Here is a 26,473-nt window from a genome sequence, read left to right as displayed (position 1 = left end):
CGAGATGTGGTCTATGGTATGTTTGTAACACAAAGGGAAACCACGCAGAGCACCCTGACAAAAGAGGTCTATGTTAAAGACGTGAACACTTCGAAAAGAAAAAAAAAGGAGATTGAAAATGTCGAGCAATAAAGACGAACGTTATACATGAGGCGAAAAAGAACTAGCGGACCTCAAAAGGCCGACAGCTCACACATCAAAGGAAAGAAAACCGGTCAAATGAACGATTCATATATCCCAGGACAACATGGTTTCAGGGCGGGAAGATCTTGCCTCTCACATGCTTGACCACTTGTGATTTACGCAATTTTTGCTAAAAGCAGTTGATAAATGTGACTATGGAGTCATAGCACATAAAATGCATTAAGATGGAAATAACCTGGAAAAAAAAATATGAAAAGGTTATATATACCTTTTTAACCAAGAAATCACAAGCCGGGCCATTTCTAGTGCCTCCACGGTACCCCTACTGACCTTGATACAATAAATGTTAACGAACGAACTTTCAGCGAGCACTCTTTTAGCGAACACAGTAATGCAGTTACCTCTAGAGCGATGGTGGGATGGATCCTGCGACCTTCCAACACAACAGAACGAAAAAAAAACCACTGATGATACTTTTCGAGGCGTTAAGTCTCTCATGAACAGAATACTGCTGTGTTCTACCATCACCCAGTGAAGGACGCTAAACTGCAAAATCAGGTGTTCAGAGATCCTTCACGGCCCACATTAGCGAGGTCGAGAAACTAAATTACTGAGAACGCCTGAAATCCCTGAGGCTGCACTCCCTGGAAAATCCGAAAAAAAAAAAGGCAAGGGTCCCCAACTTAAACTCCCAAACAACTTCCTGCAGGCACGACTGGCAAGGAAGACGGCAAAATACTAATTCTGAAATCCAAAGTCGCGATATGCACAAAAGGAGAAAGCACCTTAAAACACCATGGACCCCGAGGCTGGTCAACACCTTGCCTTGCAACCACCAGAAACACCATAGGATGCACAGCGGAGAAGCTTAAGGGTGGTGCCCTGGACAAGTACCTATGGAGTGCACCAACCCAGCCAAGCTGGTGGAGCTAAGTGGGCCTGCGGGTTGCGTCTGGAAACAGTTTGATCGTCCTATGACCTCACCCGTGCTGTTAGGGTAAAAGACCCCCGAAGAATATATTAGTCCTCTCAACTGGAAGAAAAAAGGAAAGCAGTTGCCCTCTCAGCAGGTAGACTCCAGGTAAGCAGTAGCCTCCTTCGCTTCCAGACTCCAAGTAAGAAGTAGCCCTCTTCGCTTCCAGATTCCAGAAAAGCAGTAGTCCTCTCCATTTCCAGGCTCCAAGTAAGCAGTAGCCCTCTCCGCTTCCAGACTCCAGGTAAGAAGTAGCCCTCTCCGTTTCCAGACTCCAGGAAATCAGTAGCCCTCTCCGCTTCCACACTCCAGGAAAGCAGTAGTCCTCTCCATTTCCAGACTCCAAGTAAGCAGCAGCCCTCTCCGCTTCCAGACTCCAAGTAAGAAGTAGCCCTCTCCGCTTCCAGACTCCAGGAAAGCAGTAGCCCTCTCCGTTTCCAGACTCCAAGTAAGAAGTAGCCCTCTTCGCTTCCAGATTCCAGAAAAGCAGTAGCCCTCTCCGCTTCCAGACTCCAGGAAAGCAGTAGTCCTCTCCGCTTTCAGACTCCAGGTAAGCAGTAGCCCTCTCCGCTACCAGACTCCAGGAAAGCAGTAGTCCTCTCCGCTTCCAGACTCCAGGTAAGCAGTAGCCCTCTCCGCTTCCAGACTCCAGGAAAGCAGTAGCCCTCTCCGCTTCCAGACTCCAGGAAAGCAACAGCCATCTCAAGAGGGAGACACCGGGAAGGCGGTAGCCCTCTCATCAGACAGGCTCTTGGTAAGCAGATGTGGTGACCTGAGCCTGCCGACATGGAGGGAGAGAGAGAGGGAGGGAGGGAGGGAGGCGGTCGGCGGCGGGTCGGTCGAAGCTTCCCTCTCCGCCCAGCTGGTCATCACTAACACATGCTTAAAGAGCAACTGCCAACTGCCGCGTCATCCACGGGGCGCCCCTCACACTCTCATACCAAGTTATATAAAATCTACCTACTTAAAGGCCTCCCCCATGTAAACATGACAGTTCCATCCAGTGGAAACCCATACATTCCATACAGCGTTTCCAAAACAGACCGGAATACAGTACTATGGTATAAGGCGTAAGCAGCTGAACACTACAAAAACGAAATGACAGACCATTAAAGAATGCTTGAAGGATTCAACTTCAAGATTTCCGAGCAATGTCTACCAGCTCACGTAAATTGGCAATGACCTACAAGGGTGAACGTGGCTCCTGAAACTCTCCAGTCTGGCCGGGGAGTCCGTCCAAAGACCCTCCAACTCTAAAGGGAGTGCATCTGGAGACCCTCCGGCCCCAGGAGAGTGCGCCCACGACTCTTCAGCCCCAGGAGAAAGCGTTCAGAAACCCTCCAGTCCCAGCAGAGTGCGTCTAGAAACCCTACAACCCCAAGAGAGTGCGTTCATAGATCCCCCCCCCCCATCCCCCAACCTCAGGAGAGTTCATCTAGGGACCCTAAAGCCACAGCTGACTTGCATTTCAAAACACAACACACGTGGGGCCCACACACACACACACACACCACTGGACAAGAGTGTGTCATGTGACGTATAACACGTGGCTTATATATACATAAACACTTTCCCCCTTACTACACCGGACCCATACACACTACACCGCTACCACTCATTCCTGTCCTTATCCTCGTGAGCACGACGGTACGCCTCGTGAATTCAATGGCACGTCCCGTCAGCACGACGGTACGCCCCTTTTTAAGCACGCCGGTGCGACCTGTAGAGTATGATGGCCTGGTCTCCGACACGTCCCTTAAATCATCTGATAAAAGACCAGGCCATCACACCAAAGGGTCGTACCGTCGTGTTTTAAAGGGGTTTGGTCACATCTTGTCAGAAGGTTGGAGGAAGAGGCGCGTCTTCTGCACGTCAATGTGTGTAAGACTCTTGGGAGATGGCCAACCCAGGTCGTCGTTCAAGACTTGTAGCAGCAGTCACCAAGCCTTCATGTCCTTCTCCCACACCGAAGCGGCCTGGCCCACTGCCGAGGGAGCCATCTCCTTGCTTCGTGAATACGTTAAGCGGCTAATGATCCGTGGACAACCTCGCTACTTAGGGTATATAAAGTCCTGAGTTCCCGGATGTGCTGACTGTCTTCACTGATGGCGAAGGAGCGACTGCCTTCTACAAGACCTGGAACTGGCCTAAGTCTATCCCTATCCACAAGCACACGGCAGCGAGGACACGATACGCTACAGGAGACACACTCACTGGTGACTCTAGGCCACAACTAAGGCTGAGGTCCAGGCAGGAGACACCTGGTCATTTCTATGAATATTTCCAAAGGCGGTGGTCGGCTGCCGTGCGTGAGACGTGGGCTCGGCCGTCCTGGGAGGACAAGGCCGCACCACGCACTCCAGCCGCACTCATAAACATTGTGGAGTCGGTCTGTTCCCCCAGAGCACGACGGTACGGCCCTTGAGCCACGACGGTGTCAAATGAGCACGGCGCCACGACCTTAAAGCAACACGGGATAAACGCCGGGTATTGATACCTTGGGCCTCTGTCCTGACCCTTCCAACACAGATCAAAGGTCGAGCCACAACACCCAGGGGACGTTACCGTTATTTTCAAAAGGGGGGGTCAAGAATCGCCACCGACAACAGCCGCCAAACCAAAAATCTTCAAGTACTAGACGCAAGTGTTCGTCACCAGGACCGAAAATCGGAACCCCAGCTTCATTAATCTAAACTCGTCTTTAAAACCACCAGATGATTCGCAGTCACAGGACTCCAAGGAACAATTAAAGGAGACGGCGCCTTCCATTCTAAAAAATCTAATCCCGATCACGTTCCCTCTACGGCAGGCATATCAGCTTACCACGCCCACAACGAACAGACTGCGAGAGGAAACAACACCGCAGCTAACAAAACTTTCCACAATCTGCAACAAACGTATGCGTGGACAAAGGGATATTCCAGGCCGTAACAAGTCTGTTCCCATCCAGCGCATCACAGAGCAAACGAGAAGGGTATATTTTACGATGGTGTTTGAGGTCTTTTCGTTATTAGGGATAGGTATGAGGCCTTATCTTACCTACGTGCACCTTACGCTGATTTCCAAGGCCTTCTACCCCTAGAGCTATGGGATGGGACTTTACCTTACCTACCTGGGCCTTACGATGGTGCGCGGAGGTCTACCTAACGTTTATGTCTCTCCTCGTCTTGAAAGTTCGCAGGATCCATCCCACCATCCTTCCGGAGGAGGGAGGCCACTGTTGTTGCCTCTGAAGGTTAGCTCGACTGTTTAACATTTCCTACGTGGTCTTTCACATTACGGTTTACGACAGCGTCTGGGGTGAACCAAAACTTTCATTCACAAATTGTTCCCCCAGCGGCACCGACAGGCATGGAAGACCATACGACATTATCACTGAACGCGAGATGCATGAGATGACCCACCCACCCCCCCAGTATCTAGGGGGGGTAAGACGATGCAACACACTGCCGGTGCATATCAGAAACACTATGGGGTGTACAGCGGACATATGTAAAGAGGTCCTGGTTACGTATTTCAAAAAGTGTACCACGTCTCCAAACTGCATGGATGATGAACGACACAACTCTAAGAACTTGGCTCTAAAATACGCTATGAGGTTAGAGGACCTCCAGAAGCCAACTGTAGGTACACACAATTCGCCACCATCACCACTTTCAAAATTAAGGGAATGAAACACGAGGAAAAAAACACAACACCATTTCGAGTCCATACCGCTTTACTCTGTAATGCCCAGTACACAATGTCAACATTATCTCTGAGCAGAAAACCACATCCAACCTGCACTATAAACACACACACACACACACACACACACACACACACACACACACACACACACACACACACGCTCCAATGCAACAGAAATGCGAAAGGTCACACAACTCGGACTGAAAACGGCACTGTGAACAGGACACGGTCGCTAAAAGTCACCACTTACTCACGAGAGGGAGGGAGGGAAAAAAAAAAAAAAAAAAGAGAGACTGATAAACCAAACGTGGAAAAATGAAATGCAACAAAAAATAAAAATATAAATGCATATATATATATATATATATATATATATATATATATATATATATATATATATATATATATATATATATATATATCACACTGGGGAAAAAACAGAATGAAAAACAGAAGGACCAAAGTTTCGAGGAAGGTAAACACCAAAGAATATTGACAGATGGGGGACGTTTAGCCTTTGACTCTCATGTATTTTTCCTTCGGTGAGAACAGCAAGGCCGGGAAGCCCTGCTGTACACTGTACACTTGTGATCACCCAGGCAGACGGGGGACGGCCCTGCTGTACACTGTACACTAGTGATCACCCAGGCAGACGGGGGACGGCCCTGCTGTACACTGTACACTTGTGATCACCCAGGCAGACGGGGGACGGCCCTGCTGTACACTGTACACTTGTGATCACCCAGGCAGACGGGGGACGGCCCTGCTGTACACTGTACACTTGTGATCACCCAGGCAGACGGGGGACGGCCCTGCTGTACACTGTACACTAATGATCACCCAGGCAGACGGGGGACGGCCATGCTGTACACTGTACACTTGTGATCACCCAGGCAGACGGGGGACGGCCCTGCTGTACACTGTACACTAGTGATCACCCAGGCAGACGGGGGACGGCCCTGCTGTACACTGTACACTAGTGATCACCCAGGCAGACGGGGGACGGCCATGCTGTACACTGTACACTAGTGATCACCCAGGCAGACGGGGGACGGCCATGCTGTACACTGTGCACTAGTGATCACCCAGGCAGACGGGGGACGGCCATGCTGTACACTGTGCACTAGTGATCACCCAGGCAGACGGGGGACGGCCCTGCTGTACACTGTACACTAGTGATCACCCAGGCAGACGGGGGACGGCCCTACTGTACACTGTACACTTGTGATCACCCAGACAGACGGGGGACGGCCCTGCTGTACACTGTACACTTGTGATCACCCAGGCAGACGGGGGACGGCCCTGCTGTACACTGTACACTAGGGATCACCATGACAGCACGGAGTATGGTCCTGTTGTACACACTGTACACTAATGATAACCAAGGCAGTACGGGGTAAGGCCCTGACGTACACACACTGTACACTAGTGATCGAGAGAGCACGGGGACGGCCCTGATGTACACACTGTACTCTAGATCACCATGACACCACGGGGGACGGTCCTTTTGTATACACTGTACACTAGTGATCGAGACATCACAGGGAAGGGCCTGTTGTACACCCAGTACATTAGTGTTCAAGACAGCACGGGGGACGGCCCTGTTGTGCACAATGTACATGAGATCAAGACAGACCGGGGGGCGGCCTGCTGTACACTGTAGATCAAGACAGCACGGAAGACGGCCCTGTGGTGTACAATGTACATGAGATCAAGACAGATCGGGGGGCGGCCTGCTGTACACTGTACACTGGTGATCAAGACAGCACGGGTGACGGGCCTGTTGCACACACTGTACACTAGTGATCAATAAGACAGCACGGGGACGGGCCTGTTGTACACACTGTAAACAAATGATCACGGCAACACGAAGAACGGCCCTGCTGTACACACTGTACAGTTGTGATCACCAAGACAGCACGGGGGACGGGCCTGTTGTACACTGTACACTACTGATCACCAAGGTAGCACGGGGAACGGCCTGCTGTACACACTGTACATTAGTGATCACCAAGAGAGCACGGAGGACGGGCCTGTTGTACACACTGTACACTCGTGATCACAAAAACAGCACGGGGAACGACCCTGCTGTACACACTATTCACTAGTGATCAAGGCAGCACGGGCGACGGGCCTGTTGTACACACTGTACACTTATGATCACCAAGACAGCACTGGTGACGGGCCTGTTGTACACTGTACACTCGTGATCACAAAAACAGCACGGGGGACGACCCTGCTGCACACACTGTACACTAATGATCAAGGAAGCACGGGCGACGGGCCTGTTGTACACACTGTACACTTATGACCACCAAGACAGCAAGGGTGACGGGCCTGCTGTACACACTGTACACTAGTAATCATGACACCACGGGGAATGGCCCTGTTGTACACTACACTAGTGATCACCAAGACAACACGGGGGACGGGCCTGTTGTACACACTGTACATTAGTGACCACCAAGACAGCACGGGGGACGGGCCTGTTGTACACACTGTACACTCGTGATCACAAAACAGCACGGGGGACGAACGGTCCTGCTGTACACAATGTACACTAATGAGAAAGGCAGCATGGAAGACGGGCCTGTTATACACTGTACACTTATGAACATCAAGACAGCACGGGTGACGGGCCAGTTGTACACACTGTACACTAGTGACCACCAAGACAGCAAGGGGGATGGGCCTGTTATACACATTGTACACCAGTGATCACCAAGGAAGCACGGGCGGGCGACCCTGCTGTACACACTGTACACTCGTGACCAAGACAGCACAAGGAAGGGCCTGTTGTACACAATGTACACTAGTGACCACAGAGACAGGACGAGGGACGGGTGTTGTACACATTGTACAGTAGTGATCACCAAGACAGCACGGAGGGCGGGCCTGCTGTACACACAGCACACCAGTGATCACTACTGGCCCAGAGGTCATGTACGACACAGGAGGTCACAGAAATCGTCTGGTATAAAAGTAAACATCATCATCGTGGGTCGGCCTAATGCGTGTAATGTGTTGGCGGCTAGAGTGGTGGGTGGGAGGAGCGGTGTGAGGCGCGGCCCATAACACACAACAGTGAGGCATGGCTCGGGGGCTGGCACTGTCCTGTTCCCTTCCCGCCCGCTCCCGACAACCCCTCCCACATCCCACACCCTGCCCGCAGCACCCCCACAGCCCGCCCGCACCCCGACACCCCCCCACAGCCTGCTCGCAACCACCCTCCCACACCTCAAGATTCTGGCATCAACTCTGGGTGTTGAAACAACGGGATTTATGGAACGGAATAATCTACGTAACCCGGGCGAACAACATGGTGTTGGGCGAGAGAAAGAAAGCTCTGGCCTCGTAGTTGCCTGTCCGGTATGATACGATGGTTGAGGCTCTGGAAAGCGAACGAACAAGTGATGTGATTTACCTAAACTTTACGGAACCATCTGATAAACGTGTCGGCGGGGGGTCACAGCACATACATGTGTAAAATGGGAACGAACAGAAACAATGAGATGTGGATGTACGGCTTTTGAACTCAAAAGATCACAACACATACACATAGACCACGCCATCTCCAGTCCCTCCGGTGCCCGGCGACAGTTTGTCTTCTAAACTATTCTAATATGGGCCTCTGGTGACTAGCTGAGGATGATGTCGACTGCCAAGTCCTTCTCACACAGGTAATCATAAAGCTTACTTCCTGATGATGATATAATCATAATGACGTCTTCTTTCACATTATGTGACCCCCTATAACTTGTGTGTCTACTCACCTGTGTGACTCACCAGTGTAACTCCTCACCTGTGTGACTCCTCACCTGTGTGACTCCTTATCTGCGTGACTCCTCACCTGTGTGACTCCTCACCTGCATGACTCCTCATCTGCGTGACTCCTCACCAGTGTAACTCCTCACCTGTGTGACTCCTCACCTGTGTGACTCCTCACCAGTGTAACTCCTCACCTGTATGACCCCTCACCTGTGTGACTCCTCACCTATGTGACTCCTCACCAGTGTAACTCCTCACCTGTGTGAATCCTCACCTGTGTGACTCCTCACCAGTGTAACTCCTCACCTGAGTGACTCTTCACCAGTGTAACTCCCAACCACTGTTACTCCTCACCTGTGTGACTCCTCATCTGCGTGACTCCCAACCAGTATGACTCCTCACCTATGTGACTCCTCATCTGCGTGACTCCCAACCAGTAAGACTCCTCACCTGTGTGACTCCTTATCTGTGCGACACCTCACTTGCGTGACTCATCCATGTGACTCCTCATCTGTATCATCGACCCTCTCCCTTGCGTGTCAACTTACCTAGGTCACTGTTGTCTCCTACATACAACAAATCATTACGATCCTTCGCAGCAGCTAGGCTGCACTAGAATTTAGCAATGCACAGACTTGCTACTGAGCAGGACTTACCTTTCATTTTCTATACGAGAGCTCACTCCTGACCAGCAGGTAGCTCGTATATCTGTAGTTACATTCTTAAATCCATGTAAGACAGTGACTCACCTCCAGCCAACCCAGTGACGCGCTTTATCTCTCATCGCAACGTTATCTCCTCCTTACCTGAAACAAGAAAATGCTTTTCAAAAACTTCATCCTCATTCAACTCCGCTAACGACTACCTGCTATATCAGCATCATACTGTATATCTACTTACGGCCGGTGGCACCGAGAGTCTAAAACACGTACGAAATGATGCCATTAACCCATGCTGCACACTACCAACAAATTACTAAAGGAGAACACTCGATCCTAAAAACATCAGAAATTACATTCATCTAAATAGTCTTTCAATATAAAAACAATACCCAACCAGCAACAATTACCGTCAGCCAGTGTTAGTAAAAGAGGTGTTCCCTCCACTGATTCGACTGATTCTGTGGAATTTGTAAAGCGCTGGAACCTAATGGTTATTCAGCTGGTTTTTTTTCTTTTTTTTTTTTTTGCAGGAAAAGCTATGTAAAAAAAAAAAATTAAAACTACTGACACAGAATCATTGGCTCACTTTATGAGATAAAATTGGCCAGGCTCGTTAAAGCCAAAAAGTATTTAACACGACTTTTCGTACAAAAGAAGTAAGTGTTTACTCAACCAAGCCCTGTGTAGACCCGCTCATAGTGGAAGCCTCGCTTTCTTACAGCATTCACTGAATCCACCACTGGCCCAGTAGCATAAACGGTTAGACCCGGAAATGCCTCATCAAAACATATAGAATTCAACTGCCTTCAGATCTGATACACTAAACACCTGATGGGTAAATGACGTGTTTGTCTTTATACTAACTATATATATATATATATATATATATATATATATATATATATATATATATATATATATATATATATATATATATATATATACATACATACACACAACTTCCATCAAGACAAATGTGAGAGTTGGAGTGATTTGTGAAACACAAGCCTAAAGTTAGACATTTATATTCGAAACATTTCGACCCTATGGCCTTTTATCCATGGCCTGACCAAAGAAAAGAAAAAATCTAGTTGCCTTCAAACCGATCATCCGCTTGGCGTGGCGGAACTCAAGTCCTCCAACTGGTCAAGCCGCCTGTCAGGCCCCGTTCCCGCTCTTGATAACCAATCACGTGGCGAAACCTGTACCGCAGTCCTTCCCCACGACGCACAGCCCGCCCTGCTGTTCATGGAATCCTCTAGAAGTATGTGTGCTGACTTCTAGGGATTTCTTGGTGGCCTTATCCGTACCTCTCCAATATCTCACGTGCCCCTTCCTAACTAGGGAGGCGAGTCGTCTGTTCAACGAGTGTCAAATCCTGCGTTTCACGTCCTAAGCCTTCTAACATCCATTCTGTCTTCGCTAAGAGCATCTGTCCAATCCTCAGCCAGTCTCAACGGTGTAAGATTTCTCACAACAGTTTCACACCGCTGACCCCTCTCACGCCTGTTATCTTAACAGCCCCTTACTTCTGAAGTAGTTGCAATGCTGATACCCCGTATTCCTCAAATAATCATTGCTAGGCTGCTTGGAGCCCGGGATCGTTTTGGACTCTGCCTTCCGCCGTCTTGATTCACGCCGTGTTCCACTCCTGTCTCTTAATTCTTGCAGCCATGTGGTTGAGTTGTACAAGTGTGCCCTATGAGTATGCCACATTGGTAAACATCTATGAAGACAAGAGTGGAGCCCGACAGTCGGCTTGACCAACGAGAAGACTTCAGTTCTGAGGCGAAAACCGGATGATTGGTTGGGAAGAATATATATATATATATATATATATATATATATATATATATATATATATATATATATGACCAGGAACAGTTTAAAAGGGAGGTATTTCACTTCCCCTAAAATTCGTAAACACTTTTCCTTGTCTCTTCTTTTTTCCCTTTCATAATCCTCACTATGTTTCAATTAAGGCCCGGCCTCGACGTGGACTTTTGTCCATGACTGAAGCCTCCCCCAATATATATATATATATATATATATATATATATATATATATATATATATATATATAATGAAATAAAACCCACAACCATTTTCTGAGGTTCCTGCAGCGCAAAGATTCCGCCACCATCAGTAGCAAGGAAATGCGAGATTTCTTTAAAGAGCGAGTTCGACGAGATTGTACTCCTCTTCGTCCACTGATTATGATACATCCTCGACGAAGACGAAGTATCACTCGCAGTGTAACCTCAATGCAAAGTGACCCTGGGAACATGACTTCAGAAAGGAACGAAAAGAAACTAGTGAAAAAAAAATAGTTATTTCTACAGCTTGTGACGAAGCCCCCCTCCTCCCCCAACTACCAAAGGAACCATTAAGTTCGTCACTCCCCAAAGGAACTAGTGAGTTTGTCATCTCCCCCAAGAACCAGAGTTTGTCATCCCCACAAAGGAACCAATGAGTTTTTTTCTCTCTCTCAAATGAAACATGACCATAAAAAAAACTTCGTTTCACTATCTGGAAGGTACACAAATAGCCAGACCAAATGAAACAACAAACACATAATGATACGATCTTAAATAAAATCAATATAACACGAAAAGACTGAAGCACATAGAAGCGATAAGAGATAAAAGATAAAATCTGTAAACCCTTCGTGTCTTTGACCTATCAGTGCAAGACAAGGTGCCAGGTGCCGGGAGCGTTTATCTTAAACCCATTACATCACAAAACGAAAAAAAAAAGTACAGAGCAGGAGCCTATACATTACAGAAGTGCATTTACATCGATGAGAATCTATGACCACAAGTAAATATATCATTTTTCGTGGGGGGGAGGGGGCAGGTTAATATATCAAAGAAAGACTAGAAACCAACAATAATGAAATATCGTAAATACTTCACAAAATCATCATGCACCCCCGACCATTTCAGCATCGACTCAACCAGCGACTAAATGCACGGAGACCGGCGAGAGTGTTGACCCAGGAGAGGCTGGGAGGTATAGGGTTGGCAAATGGATTGTGGCAGGAAGCAACAGAGACCGTCTATCACGGCGGCTGCGGGACACACCGGCCGGCCGCTAACGCCATCTAGTGAGCGTCCCGGAAACACCTCCATCGACCACTGGACCCTACCTCCTGCCCGCCCGCCCGGCCGCCCGCCCGCCCGCGCGCGCGATTGCCACCTGAGGGGCCGCCTTTGCAAATAAATACCTCGTGGAAATGGCTGTACCGGCCGCCACACAAACCCCTCTGTAGGCTTATTAAATACATTCATCTGGGCTGAAACCTAGACCACCACTTCAACAATTATATATACACTATGACATATCTTTATCGTCCTACAACCAGCAGCTACTGACACCACAGTAAATTGACGAAATGAAACCATATTTCTCGATTTTTCTGTAGTTATAATTGTCTAAATCTATAAGAGAGAATGGAAAAGTATTGCCACCGAGAATGATGGAGTTAAGATACGGAAAATTTTTGACATACGCCATCATCACGCCGTAATCATGCATGCATATATATATTACTAGCTCATGCGCATCCTCATGTAGTATGTATTCGAAGTAATGTATTAGTTGAAGGCGTGAGGGTCTAAAGCTGAGTAAATGGGTTACAGATTATGTATGGTCTTATCTGCGTGTGTAATGATGTTATCTATACAACTGAAGGAGCTACTCCCGTGGTCTCCCACCTCTGAAACCTCTTGTGCATAGAAGTGCGACGTCTGAGGACCATGATACGACCCTTGGGTATGGCAGCCTAGAAATCAACCCCAATAGTCGTACAGTGGCGATCAAAAAGGTTGTTCACCCCTCATTTCTATCGTTATTGTTAACCTCTCGTTCCTATCGCAGAGACCTCCGGATCTTCGACTGCCTTCGTCAGCCACTCCATGTTACCTGTTCAAAAATGTCCATGACTATAACTATGAAGTATTTTGCCCAGGTTCCTGTCGTGTTCTGAGGTACTGGGGTTGATCTGGGTTCTCAAGCACAGTCCCCGGTTGAAAAGTTCCAACTTCTCCCCTTCCCGCCACCTTCCCTCTATTAAAGGTGGATTGAGGACGTGCATTCTCTCTTCACACCTCATCTTACTAGGTCTGGCTGGCACCGCCCTCGTTGCCTTTCCCTTGAACCAACTCCGCTGTCTCTGTGTTTTACTCCTCCAGCTTGGGAAATCAAACGGCAGAGGCATATTCAACCTCAGGTCAAACATATACCGTATCTATATCCCGTTATTCAATACGAGGGTAATTCTGGCAATATGCAAAACGCAGTCAGCCTCCCTGGCAGTGCTGGTCACATGACCTTCCCGGGAATAACCTGGCAGGTCTTGAACTCACGACGTGATGTACGTATGCATATAAACATGCTCATAATCTATGTCTCTACGTCATTCCACAAGTATATGTACTGACTGTGAGCAACCCTAACAAGCAGCACGATAATAATAATTATAATAATAATAATAATAATAATAATAATAATAATAATAATAATGAATATAAAAACATGATACAGTACATCATTAAGGTGTAATAGGGAAAGAAAATAAAAAAAAAAAAAAATACTTAAGAAACAAAGAAATACTTAAGTAACAATTTTAATATACTTGATGTTAAATCTCTGACAACCTCATGACACACTACACCTGCCTCAAAATTTTACCCAAGACACAAGCAACGGACGAACCACAGACACAGTCGTTTCTGTTGGTTTCAGGCCAGTGATCCGTGGATGTGACTCAAATAAAATTAAACATTCCATATTAATGCTCTACATGGCACCAGGCGCCCCGCCTCGTACATACTACACCAGTCATGATGGCAATGACTCCTGCGCACGGTGACCTTCCCGCGCCCCGGGGCCAACGAAGTAGCCAACACCTCGGCCACCGCAGCCCCCCGTCCATCATCTGTAATCAACCAGCAGATTCCAGTTTTGTGTGTGAGAGATGTTGTCACTCTGCCAGGTGATGGAAGGTGAGTTGTCCCGCCCGTAGGAGAGCGCTGCCCGCCTCCATCATCCCGACACTCAAATGACATTTGACAGCAGGCGGCCCCTGAACAACCCACCTCCCACGCTGCCGCCAAGCATCAGAACAATCTCATAAATGATACGACAGGAGGGCCTCCCCGCCAAGTCACACGCCAACCAAGAGGAACTGACGGACCTCTCCAATAACTGACGACTACTCCTGCCGAGGTTCTGGCCGAGACCCATGTTAACTAATACACAACTACCAGCTGTGGCTGTGCGGTGAAGATGGTGCGCGCGTGTTCCTCAGCACCCAGGGTTCGAGAATATGTCATTGAAGACACTGTGCAAGACACGGCCCATTCAGCAGTATGTATAAGGGCGGTTGGCGCAGACATTTCCTCCTTCCATTTTGTCTATTTCAAACCCTACAGCACAGCGGTATGATCGCTGGGTATGATGGCTTTGGTTTCTGACCGCACCCTTATATATCGGGTCATAGGCCAGGCCATCATATCCATGGGTTTTACCGTCGAGCTCGATGATCGCACCGACAGGCTCAGCAGAGAAGGGAAAACCTCTGAAATGAACCCAACGGACACCACACCACAAACTTAAAATGTCATATGAAACGACGGAAAAAGGAAAAGAGGAAAGTGACATTAATCAAATAATCAATAACCTAAAATACTACGGTATGCAAAACAGAAATCGAGGACCACAAGCTCTACTGGTACTTTTATAGATGAATAACACTCAAAAAAAAAAAAAAGGGGGGGTTCGTTATTCAGTGAGCCGTGAACCACCTTTAGGACACACAACCCAAGAGACTTCTTTCTAAACAGTAATCCGCCAGTGTTACGTATATTGGATGTCACCACCTGACCACAGCATTAAGAGAGGGCCAACTGGGAGCACGGCCAAGCACTGCCCCAGGACCGGACTCCTGGAGCACACTCTTCATAAAGAGACGAAAAAAAAAAAAAAAACTCTTACACGAGCGCTAAAACTCCTCTGGAGATGAGGCCTGCTACATTCTACCATCATCACAGAGAGTCTGAAACTGAATCACATAGCCCCACTCCACAAAGATGGAGGGAAAGCGATCCTGAAAAAAACTACTCCTCAGTAGCGCTAACATCGCAGACTGAAGGAACTTTGAGAACTGAACCATCTACATAACACAGGACAACTTGGTTTCAGGTCGGGAAGATCTGGCCTCTCACTTCCTTAAACCAGTGTCATCAGAATGTTGAAGTGATTTACACACAGACTTTCCAAAAATCATCTGATATATGTGGCCATGGGATCATAGCTCATATATAGCATAAGATGGGAAATAACCGGAAAAATTGGAATATGGTTATACACCTTCTCAACTAACAGCTCTGCTCCAACAAAACACAAACGCCATGGAATCCACAACGAAGATTACGAGTGCCCTGGACAAGAACCTACAAAGAGTGCCAGACCAGCCAGTTTGTGGGGGCTACCATGGGCCAGTGGGCTGCGGCTTGCAATGGCTTAGTCGACCATCGAAACCAACTCAAAAGCCTGGGCTCAACACGAACTGTGGAGGTCCAGGACCCGTGAAAGCTTCACTAGATACGCCCATGCACTCTGCCCTAAGACCACTCCCTTTGAAAGTAACGCACAACACTTCAAGCACAAACATTAAATATCCGCGAGACAAAAAAAGTTCTCTATAGGCATCGGCGTCAATTATTTAGTGAATAGATGCCGTCTGTTTTCTACCAGGGAAATTATACATCCATATTACCACTTCATCTGCTAGTCTCTTCTCATGCACTGTGTCAACGTACCAATACATTCGCGAAAGAGTTTCCGTAATGATTAAAATACCTGGGGCATTTTCTTTGTTGTACGTGCTTCTCTACCAAGGTTTACCAAAGTCATTGACTGAGTGGGAGATGTATGTTACTCCCGTTATAACGAGCTGGTACCTGGTATAAACTCAAGATGGTACAGGGGGTTACCTGTGTTCTCCACGTCACTTAATGGTTAGGATATAAAAGATAAACAGAATCGCTAAAGACACATCGAAGTCTTTAGTCTTCCAGAAGAACATATGGCGTATAATAAGACACCAAACTATATTTTTCCCCCCTCACAACACCTGACTCAACCATGCGCGGTTATGATCAGATGACAAGTTACTAATAACTCCAGTTCCCCCCGGGGTGTGAGAGACGTGCCACAAGCGAGGCCACCATAACCAAACACTCCCCGACAACAGCCCAGCCAATATAACAAAGGCAGACTTCTCATTATCTTTTTGCGTCCATCCAACTTTTGCCAGAGTCGGGAGGCGCCTCTTGTCTCTCTCTCTCTCCCCCCTGTCACGGGAGGGAAAAAAAGGAGCGAGACACCGTGATTCCTTCATCGCTACCAACTCTAGGCAGGGTCGGCGAAGGGAGCAGAGAGGATTGGCGTGGAGGGGAGGCAAGAGGGATGAGAAGACGTAGGTAAGGTGGAGGACAGGAGGATGAGGAGGCAAGACGGAGGGAAGGCGAGGGATGGGCAGTCGGGGAGAGAGAGAGGGGGTGGGGAACGGGAAGAGGGAGTGGAAGGTTGGGGCACTGCTACTCTACATGAACAGTTACCACAGCCAGTGTCAGCTACTACTACAGCCAGTGTCAGCTACCACTACAGCCAGTGTCAGCTACCACTACAGCCAGTGTCAGCTACCACTTCAGCCAGTGTCAGCTGTCACGACAGCCAGTGGCAGCTGTCACTACAGCAAGTGGCAGCTGTCACTAATGCCAGTATCAAGAGCCACTACGGCCACTCTCAGCTGTCACTACAGAATCAGCGGCCACAGAAGACAATGCCCTTTACACATCTAGAGCCACGTGACCCATCAAGATCCACTGCTACGGGCCAACACAGCCCGTGTCAGCCAGCAGCAGCCGTCAAAAGCCAGGGGCCGGGTGGGAGCCAAGCCCGTGTCAGGAGCGATCCAGAGCCAGATGGCACAGTAGTGAGTGAGGGCCACCATCGGCCAGGGTGTGGGGCACCATACACAGCTCTGGCCTCCCTGCCCAGCCCACTCACCCTTACCTACCTCCACCACTTTCACCACTCCAACTCTACTTTCCGCCAGTGCCGCCCTCCTCCTCCTACACCCCCTGCCCAGGTACCATGCCACTACCACGACCAGTAACCACTACGATACCACTTATGAACGACTCCCCTCGTCCTGCCTGCATACCATCCCATGACTATCACATCACCGTCAATCCATCAAGTAAAACAGTAGATCGAAAATATTCTTGAGCAAATTCAGACGAAAATATTGCAGGATAGTTAACTACACTCTGAGACCACCAATACTACACTCTCTTGAAAGCTACTGTACATCAAACGTCATAATTGAACTCTTTCCGTTTGACTTTGGAAACCTGGACACGTTATGAAATGCACTAAGCTACGGAAGCCCCTCCACACCGTCAAAATGGTCAGTAAATAATTACAATCACTTCTGGAGTGATTACAACTGAAGGATGATAAAACATTACATAGACATATGCCAAAGATCACAATATAGTTCCTCAAAAGCCATCACAGACGCGCCCACACATGACCGTACGGAGGAGCAGTAGGTTCAAAAACCTATTCCGAACAGACCAAAATCTGGCATCTGCAGGAAACATGAGAATTTCATCTTTTTTATCGAAGTCTTCCAGGATAAAAGCGTTCACTTACGTATTACTTACGATGGCCTGGACCCGTCGCAAAGGCCATCGGCTACCCTAAGGACTGACGGCGAGAATAAGACACACACGTTCATCATACACAACACGAAGACCCACCTGAATAAGTCCATAATACACACACACACACACACACACACACACACACACACACACTTGACCAGTGCCAGTAATGGCACCTCAAGCACCCACACCCGACCTGTGCCAGCGACGGCACTGCAGACACACACACACAAACACACACACACACACACACACACACACACACACACACACACACACACACACACACACACAGCTCGTGCCAGGAATGACACACCCGAGAACAGGCTCTAATAAAAAAATAAATAAATATATAAATAAATAAATAAATAAATAAATAGCCCTTGCTAGACTTAGTATTTACCCCCCCCCCCCCCCCAGTCAGTGTGAGGCATCTCAGCGTGAGACCGCCATAAGAGTGTAAGAGGTCGGCCGCCACGCTCTGCAACCAATCATAAGAACATCAAGAGCTCTGACCTACATTCCCACTAATCGTGTATGGCTTCCACCAGCACTTGATATGCCACAAGAGTTTCCTCCAATCTCGTCAGTTAATATACATTCTCTTCCCGGACAGAGAGACGCGCTGACACACACACGAGCGAATACATTTCCACTTCCCACCTAACACACTGGTGGCATCTAGTGATAAGTGCTACTGATACCCGACGAAACTATTCAAGAATACACACACAAAAAAAAAGAGACGAAAAACTATGAAACATCAGATATCAGTGACAAAGTGCATTCAAGAGGAGCTTAACAACTTCAATAATGGCGTGAGCTCCTTCACGGGGCTACTTAAGAGGTGGTTGGGGGTGGGGGCTGTAAGGCCTACGGATCACGAATATAAAAAGCCTGATGGGGAGAAGCCCAGGCCAAGCCCCGGAGAGGTCAAGACCCAGGGAGGCCAAGCCCCGGGGAGGTCAAGCCCCGGGGAGGCCAAGCCCCGGAGAGGCCAAGCCCCAAGGAGGCCAAGCCTCAGGGAGGCCAAGCCCCGGGAGGCCAAGCCCCGGAGAGATCAAGCCCCAGGGAGGCCAAGCCCCAGGGAGGCCAAGCCCCGGAGAGATCAAGCCCCAGGGAGGCCAAGCCCCGGAGAGAGAAAATTGGGTAAGGGTGGCCTTAGGGTATAAGGTTTTCCACGCCCTCGCGAGGTACTTACAAGAACCACCTCAACCCAGTAATTTCACTTGTAGCTCACGCCAACCACTACATCAACCTCCTAAACCCACCACTACAACAACCCCCTTACATCAGCCCCTACACCAACCCCCTAAAATAACCCACAGTATTTCCGCACTCGCTCCACAAGACGTCCATATACAACCCTAAACCTACTGCCAAGTGAATGCTCGAAAAAAAAAAAAACATACCACAAAGGTAAGGGTAGGTATTACGTACGCAAGAGAGAAGATTGTGGGCATAAACTGTACCGACGTCCTGTACACCATACACAGACCATTCCCACATCTTCCTGAGGAGACATTACCAATACAATTGTACCATCTACCCAACAGGCGTACACCTGGCTAGGCTTCGAGGGCCTCCTAACCCCATAGCTCGGACTAGACCCCAAGAGGGTCGGCCAGGGAGCTGGAGACTACAGCCAGCAGGCTCATAAAATACCACCATAGCCTGGCTGGTGTGGTACACCTTGTAGATAATTACGCAAGGCCTTTCTTATATTCTTTCACTATACCTTGTGAAGGCTTTGGGAGTCTTTCTAACCCCCTCCCCCACAGCTCGGGATGGGCTCTGGCTGTTGGGTTGGATCGTTGATCAACTGAGCTGTGCGAAGCCGCAACCCGTAGGCCTACGGTCTGGTCTGGCACACTTGGTTGGTACTTGCCCAAGGCACTCTTCAACCTCCCCGTACATCCCATGGTGTTCCTGATGACAACGGGCAAGGTCTTGTACAGTCTTTGGTTCCGGATTTCACACTGTCGTATTTTTCACAGCATTCTACAATCTTCCATGACTGTCATTCCAATAAGAAGTTATTTCCGACCATGACTTCATTGATCTTCCATGTATAGATGATGTCCCTCTCCCGTATACACTCCATGTTGTTCTTCATGTCAGCAGGCAGTGTGCTGAACACTCATGCATGAGTCCGGATGTTCCAAGTATTTTCTTCTAACTCATCACACTTTCTGATTCTCGGGGTAGTATTCTTCACCGTCAGTCATGCCTGTCCTGCTAACTGGGAACAGCTTTTGGAGAGTACAACTGGAACCATAATTTGTCTGTTTTTCAAAGTGCAAATGGCGATCCAATTCTTCCGCCTGCGTCTCAGAGAATACAGCCTCAGGGAAGTTCAGTCGTTCTCCGTAGTTTTGATCGCTGGCTGCCTCACTACAGGCCGGGAAGGATCTCTGAACGCTTTCAAAGTTCTGTAATCTCGTCTGCCTTGTAAGATGATGTGTGTACACAGCAGTATTCTATTCGCGTGTGTATCATCACCTTAAAGCGCGTTATCATTTGTCTTTCCTCTGTGTCTTGAAGGTCCACAAGATCCATCCCATCTTTTTTGGGGGGAAGAGGCAACTGTTGCTTCATACTTACCCTAGCATCATCCACACAAAATGATGACACTGATTTGCGTCTCTTTCAATGTCGGATGTACGAATGAGGAACAGGAGGGGGGCAAGTACACTTCCCTGAAGTAATGAGCTTTTGACAGCAAGAGACACAGGGAATGGCCCATGTTACCACCTGTTTTTCATCCGTTCGTTATAATGGCGTACATCCAGCCATCATCTAATTTAACCGGTTATTCTTATCTCATACATTTTATGTGCTATGACATCATGGCCGTATCTATGAAGTGGTTTTGGCAAGTCTGTGTAAGTCACATCAGCATTTTGTTCTTCAGAGCCACCTACAGCATTCTTCTAATGGTCAATACGGGAGGGAGGCAACATTTTCCCTCCCTAAAACCATCTTGTTCAGTTCCATAAATTCAATCAGTCTGCCTCTTACGACTCCCTCCGAGATTTCAATAACGTGCGAAATTTTGTCGACCTATATTTATTTTTTTTTTTGGATGTTGCGTTGCTTCCACCCGTCGTGGAAGTGGGGACGATGTCAATCAGTTTCCAACTCTCGGGGATGGTGCCAAAACCTAAACTTTATCTCCAGAGGATATTTAGTGCTCGTGGGAAGAGGCGTTTTGCATCTCCTTATGAAGAGTGAGTTCCAGGAGTCCGGTCCTGGGGCAGTGCATGGCCATGCTCCCAGTTGGCCCTCTCGTAATGCTGTGGTCAGGTGGTGACATCCATGCTCTACGTAACACTGGCGGATCACTGTTTAGGAAGAAGTCTGTTGGGTCGTTTATCTTAAAAGGTGGTTTTAAGGCTCAAGGAATAACGATGAATACTGTCTTTTTAAGACTTAAAATAGCACGTTGATCTCCAGGTAGTCCTCTTTTAAGTACCTAACCTTTTAAGCGGCTAGTTGGGTTTGGTGTTGGACCTCTCTTCTTCCTTTACCTGTGTTTCGTATGACAATTTGAGGTGACTATGTGATCACTACTTTACTGTTTGTGTTACGGGGAGAGAGTTTTATACATTCGTGTTACCCCGTCTCTTTACCTTGTATATTCGGATCGTGTCTTCACTCGCTTCGTAACTCAGGTCCGTCAATTTAATCGACAGCTTTCCCTTTGTACGGTGAGCTGCGGCTTTTTCTGTACAATTCTACTTTGTTTACTTTCTGCATCGTGTTCACCTCCCCTGTTCTACCTTACACACTTTGGTGCTTTCTTCTCAATGGTATATATCTCTGCTGTATGTCTGTAGGATCTACGTGGTCATGGCTTCAACATGCTACTCTTGTTTTAGGGGACTCAACAACGTTTTCCCATCCTGACGAGGACGTTTCATGGGTCACATCATCCCCTTCCAGCACCTTCCTACTAAAACTGAAAGTGCTTACGACACACTCATGGTTACCTTTATTCACAACACTCGTTCTTAAACTACGGTGGTGCGCTTTTCGAAGGGGGCGCCAACGTTAGTGAAAAGGCAGTTCGCAAGGCCAACTAAGCAGAGAGTACACAAAGACACAGACACACACACACAATATATCAACAAACAGCTAACTATATAACGTAAAAAGCCAAAGCTCAGGCGGTGAAGAAAAGAGACCCCCCTGTCTAACAAACAGAGGGACACAGACCATAAACTCAAGGTCATAGCGAGACCCTGGGGGGGAAAGGGAAAATAAGAGAGTCATCAATGAAATAAGACTAAAGCCTAAAATAATATTCATTCGTGTGCAAAACACAAATAAAAAGGACCACCATTTCCATTAGCCCTCGAACAGAATGACAACAGATGACTGACTGCCAGATGATGAGATACTATAAAAGCAATAATCATCATCATTATAATCCGGATGATAATCCGTGTTCTATGCACTAATAACTAACTAAAGAGACAAATGACCCAACAGACGTCTTCTCAAATAGTAATCCCCTGTTACACACGGCATTCCTCACCACCACCATGCCACAGGAAGTCGAGAGGGCAATGAGAACGAGCCCATGCACTCTGCCCCAGGAACCAGGCCCCACGAACTCTTGCCTGCATTATTTGACCAACAACTCTTACTGGAGCAGTACATAACCTTACGGCAATACATATGGAATCTAATATCCTCCTCACTCCTCACGGGGGGGTAGCAAAACCATGCAAAGCAACTACCGACCGCTACATCTAACGAGACATCAACACATTTTGAGCGACTTCTAAAGATGTGAACGGACTGACTGAATGGAATCGAATCCTCTGCATATCCTAGGACAACATGGTTTCGGGGCCTCTCTATCACATGCCTGATCGCGAAACTGTAGAAGGCAGGCGCTGAAGAGCCAAACAAATTGCTGAGGTGATGATATATGCATAACCCTGCCCGAAGTCAGGGAGCCCGTGGTGACACAGCACACACACACACACAAAATGAGTAAAAGATGGCAATAAACCGGTAAAACTGGAACACAGTTAGCTGTTGGAGATGACGCTATTCCCAGTGTGTCCCTCAAGGTAAAGTTCTCAGTCCCACCCGCAAAAAAAAAAGAGACACAGTACTCGTGTCTGTGTCGTTATGCGGGATTATGAGGCTCTTCTGAGCTCGACAGAAGGATTTCAGTTCCTCTGTTTTTTCATTACGTAGTGGGACACGTGTGACGTCTCCTCCTCTGGAAGGTCTTCTCGCCCTTCCTCTTTCTGGCCATGTGTCTGAATCTTTTTTTAAGGACATTTGCTGTCATCGGCACGAGGGACATGGCTCGCTGTCCCTGATATGCAGGGCCTACCTTCGGTGCCTGCTACAGGTGAGGTAGAGTAAGGTGCAGGTGTGAGGCCTACCTACGGTGCCTGCTACAGGTGAGGTAGAGTAAGGTGCAGGGTTGGGGCCTACCTTCGGTGCCTGCTACAGGTGAGGCAGGGTAAGGTGCAGGGGTGGGGCCAACCTACGGTGCCTGATACAGGTGAGGTAGAGTAAGATGCAGGATTGGGGCCTACCTACGGTGCCTGCTACAGGTGAGGCAGGGTAAGGTGCACGGGGTAGGGCCTACCTACAGGTCCGACGCCGGCCGCTAGCGACACGCCCAGCCAAAAATGCGGTCAGGTCAGCTATGTGCGAGGCACACCACTTTCTCCCGTGCCCTCACCACACCGATTATTATGCTGTCACCACCACCACACTCATCATCACGCTGCCACTAACGTATTCATCACCATTCCGCCAATACCACCCTACTCAGCATCACGCCACCACCGCCACACTCAACACCAACACGCCACCACCACCACCACCACCACCATCACCACACTCATCATCATGCCACCACCAACACAGCCACACTCATCATCATGCCACCATCACACTCATTACCAAGCCGCTGCCATCACACTCATCACCACATCATCACTACCGTACTCATCACCAGGCCGCCATCACTGCAGCCATACCTCACAGCAACAGTACTACATATCTGACCGACCTTTGTATGGACAAATGCCACTGGTTCTCGAACCATAAACATCTCCACCAAAAACTTCTGTAAGTCAACTCTTCCTCCCTTCTTCCTACCCGATCAGTTTACTGTTACCTCCCCAGCTGATGAAGGGATGTGGGCGGGGAATGTAAGGTATTTAGGGAAGCACTGCTTGCTGTGCGGAAATGTGCGGTATGCGGAAGGTGGGATGTGGGCGCGCGAGAAAGGGTAGCGAGTGGTGGAATGAGGAAGTTGCTACTGAAAGAGAAAACAGAGATGTAGTATGGTTGGTCCCTCAAAGGGAAGGAGTGTGAGTGATTTGATGAACAAGAGGATGCGGCAGGGGTCACCAAATGAGCAGGGGCTGAAAAAGAGGGCAAATGGGTATCGGCAAACTTCGGGTGTCTTCAAGCCCCCCAACAGCCCAAGGTAAGCCCAGGCTGCTGGGTTGGGTCGTTGATCGGCCAAGCTGTTGGAAGCCGCAGCCCGCAGGCCCACATAGCGCCCACAGCCTGGCTGGTCTGGTACACTTTTTAAGGTACTTGTCCGCGGCACCCTGAAGCTTCTCTACTGTGTTACTGTTGATAGTAGGCCAGGTGGTATTCCATGCCTGTCGTGCCAACAGGACGCTATTTCCGTACGTAAGCTGGGTACCGTAACTTCTGCACTCCAGGGATTTCAGCCATTCCCAGTAATTTAGTCCCTTTATCATATCAATATGGGTCGTGCAAGAACTCTGAACACTTACTAATTCCGCAATTTAGTCTGCCTTGTGGGACGATGTTAGAATGCAGCGATATTCAATTCGTGAAAGAATTAGCGCCTTGAATATCATCATTGGTTTTCCTTCTCTCGTCTTGAAGGTCCGCAGGATCGAACCTACCTAGCATCCTTCTGCAGGAGGCGGCCGTTGTTTAGTTGTGTTCGCTGAAGGTTAGGCCGACACATTACTTCCAGGTCTTCCACATCATTCAACTGGTTTATGATAGTGTCTGTGTCTGTCCCGCATTGCCTTTGATTTGTTTGCGTTTCACTAAGCCGGAGTTAAAATATATTCCTAATAACAAGAATGTCATTCTCAGTGGCCCACTGGGAGACAACATTTATGTCTAATTGCAGCCTATCAGCATCCTATAATGACACTATTTTCTTATTTATTCTAGAGTCATCTGATAAGGATAAGAAACTGTTATTCGCGTTCGCGTTAATTTCAAATACAAGTACAGTCCTGATCTTATATATATATATATATATATATATATATATATATATATATATATATATATATATATATATATATATAGTGGAGGCAGTGAAATGAGACTGTTTAACAACTATCAGTGAAAAAGTGAGTGTCACCTCGTAAACTATTCTGGGTGTTCCTAACAGACAATCTATACGCTAACACCTTGGTCTCATTTATCAATCTTTTTTTTTTTCGAAAGCCTGTGTAAACCACAGCAGCATTTCGTCAGTTCACCATAGCCCTGACGATCTTATCATAATGGTCAAACGAGTGAGAGGGACAAGATCAGTCTTGTCTTGGTACTGTGAAGTCCCGAGTTATTTACGTTATCCAAGTTCCATAACTCTAGGCAGTCTTCCCTTTAGGACTCTCTCAAAGACTTTACTAATGTGCCATGTTAGTGTCATCAGTCGAGATAAATGCTTCCGCATTTCTTTGGACTTTTTCTCCTCCAGGAGGCTACCTATGTACGTGCTGGGACAAGGGGTGCTTTGCGTCTCTTTACGAAGACACGAGTTCCATGAGTCCCGTCCTGAGATACTCCTAAAAATCTCCCTTATCTCCCAGCAGTCACCTGCTGGAGTACCCTCTCTTCTTTCCAAGGGCACGATGGAGAGTGTGGTCTTCCAAGGGCACGATGGAGAGTGTGCTCTTATTTCATCAATGGCTTGCCACCCCCCCCCCCCCCCCCATTCTTCCTTTTCCCGTTTCTTCATGTGGCAGTTTGAGCTGATGATGGTCTGGTGTCGTCTATACGTTTTCTGTACCGAGTGAACTGTGGCTTCCCCGCACAATGCCGGCAACTCTTTTTCGCCTCCTGTGTAGTGCACGTCTACCTCGTTCGTTCTACCCGAGACCCACTGTGTCTCTGTCTCGCTGGCTTGTATCTGCTGCTGGTTTCGAGTGACAAAAATTTATGTCTTTAACGCATAAACGCCCCGGGACGGTATGCAAAGACGGAGAGGAGGAGACTGGGGAGAAGACAATCGTTCCCCTATGAACTATAAACTTAATTAGTAATGATGATGAACTGTTGCTCTCTACGTACACTTTCATCCCTCGACAGGAGAAATAAATGTTAATCTATGACTAATGGTTTCCATGGCTTACACTGGTGACTCATGAAACAATCCTGCCAGTTTCGCCAACCTTCCCGAAACACTGACCAAAGTTTCTTATGACGAAAACTTCCTCTTCAAGCAAAGGCATTTT

The 26,473-nt window shown here is 48.0% G+C and overlaps 1 protein-coding gene and 1 long non-coding RNA gene across 3 annotated transcripts in view; one reads left to right on the top strand and one right to left on the bottom strand.

Moving 5' to 3' along the window:
• The window catches only part of Liprin-alpha (PTPRF interacting protein alpha), a 202,353-nt gene that overhangs the window by 165,689 nt on the left and 10,191 nt on the right, over positions 1-26,473 (bottom strand). The gene's annotated exons all lie outside the window — the stretch shown is intronic.
• LOC139746653 (uncharacterized) overlaps positions 8,023-26,473 on the top strand; it is a 57,948-nt gene continuing 39,497 nt past the window's right edge. The window contains exon 1 of the long non-coding RNA XR_011712186.1: positions 8,023-8,487. This is a non-coding gene — a long non-coding RNA (uncharacterized lncRNA). The remainder of the gene's footprint in view (positions 8,488-26,473) is intronic.

The sequence above is a fragment of the Panulirus ornatus genome, chromosome 65 (genome assembly GCF_036320965.1).
Source record: "Panulirus ornatus isolate Po-2019 chromosome 65, ASM3632096v1, whole genome shotgun sequence".
Taxonomy (NCBI): Eukaryota; Metazoa; Arthropoda; class Malacostraca; order Decapoda; family Palinuridae; genus Panulirus; species Panulirus ornatus.
The sequence above is the reverse complement of the archived record's forward strand: the minus strand, read 5'-3'. Positions and strand labels throughout refer to the sequence as shown.